Raw genomic sequence first — 1,617 nt, forward strand, 5'->3', positions numbered from 1 at the left:
CAAAGGCGTTTTTCGTTGCGACGGGATCTTCTCATGAAATTTCAGTTTTCTCCTCCGATTGCGAGAACATTCTGTTGGCACCCACATAGGGAGAACTGAGCATCACGGCAAAATAAGAGAAATCATTGCTCGCACGGAAAAATTTGAGTGCTCGTTTTTACCGCGCACCATTCGAGAGTGGAACGGTAGAGAGACAGCTTGAAGGTGGTTCGTTGAACCTTCTGCCAAGCACTTTATTGTGAATAGCAGAGTAATCACGTACATGTAGATGTAGAAGTGAGCATCCTGTCTGATAACGTGCACCCATTCACGTCCATTGTGCATTCCGACGGAATTGGGCAATTCCAGCAGGACAATGGGACATCCCATACACGACAGAGTGACTCCATGGAGCACTCTTCTGCATTTAAATTCTTTCACGGCCCACCAAACTCCCCAGGCACGATCATTATTGAACATATCTGGGATGCTTTGCAACGTACTGTTCAGAAGAGACCTCCATCCCCTCGTACTCTTACGGATTTATGGGCAGCCCTGCAGGATTCATGGTGTCAGTTCCCTCCAGCACCACTTCAAACATTAGTCGATACCATGCCACGTCGTGTTGCGGCACTTTTGCGTGCTCGCGAGGGCCCTACACGATATTAGGCAGCTGTACTGGCTTCTTTGGCTCTTCACTGGATATATGAATAGTCCCAGTACATGAAACGGAAGGGAAATTGTTGTAGTGTGACGCATTTCGAGTTATCCAAAATTATGCACCAAGATAAAGCTATGTCACCTGAGAAGTATATACGGACATGATACTGAAGTAAAACACTGATGCGCCGAAACATTACGACTATCTTTTAAATAGCTTGTTTGTGCTATTCTGGAAAGAAATACATCACTTATTCTACGTATCAGGGATCCGACAATTTGTTTATAGGTTTGTGGAAGTATGTTACATTACATATCAACTCAAAGGCCCTCTAATTCGCGTACATAACGGGCGGCCGACTTGCGCGCGCGGTGATGGCGCCCTATAGCGACCTAGATGTGTTTCATAGGATTAAATGATGACTAACTGAAAGCCTCAGCTGCCGGCAGATGTTGTTGATATACCTCGAAAATGTGTGTCCCGACCGGGACTCGAACTCGGGATCTCCTGCTTACGTGGCAGACGCTCTATCCATCTGAGCCACCGAGGACACAGATGAATAGCGCGACTGCAGGGACTTATCCCTTGCACGCTCCCCGTGAGACACTCATTCCCAACTGTCCACAATTCTACCTATGTAATGTACCTTATAGACATTTGCCCATCGAGGTATATCAACAACACCTGTCGGCAGCTGAGGGTTTCAGTTAGTCATGATTTATTCCAGGGAAAAGCTGCACGGTCATCTACAGTATCTGTTCTTTCAAGAACGGTTACTGTCTTCATATATATTTCATAGGATTCACAACACACGAATTTGCTCGCCGAGACATCAACGTGAGTTCACTATAACGCTCCTCAAACCACAGTACCACGGTTCTGGCTCCGAGACACGGACAATTATACTGCTGAAAGATGACATCGCCGTAAGGGAGGACGTCAGGCATGAAGGGGTGCAGTTGGTTCGCAGCTGTCAG

The 1,617-nt window shown here is 46.8% G+C and overlaps 1 non-coding gene across 1 annotated transcript; it reads right to left on the minus strand.

The window, feature by feature from the left end:
- Positions 1-1,116: 1,116 nt before the first annotated feature.
- On the minus strand, positions 1,117-1,191 carry Trnat-cgu. The gene has a single exon. It is a non-coding gene; the product is annotated as a tRNA-Thr (tRNA).
- Between the last annotated feature and the right edge of the window lie 426 nt (positions 1,192-1,617).

Source organism: Schistocerca piceifrons, chromosome 11 (genome assembly GCF_021461385.2).
Source record: "Schistocerca piceifrons isolate TAMUIC-IGC-003096 chromosome 11, iqSchPice1.1, whole genome shotgun sequence".
Classification (NCBI taxonomy): domain Eukaryota; kingdom Metazoa; phylum Arthropoda; class Insecta; order Orthoptera; family Acrididae; genus Schistocerca; species Schistocerca piceifrons.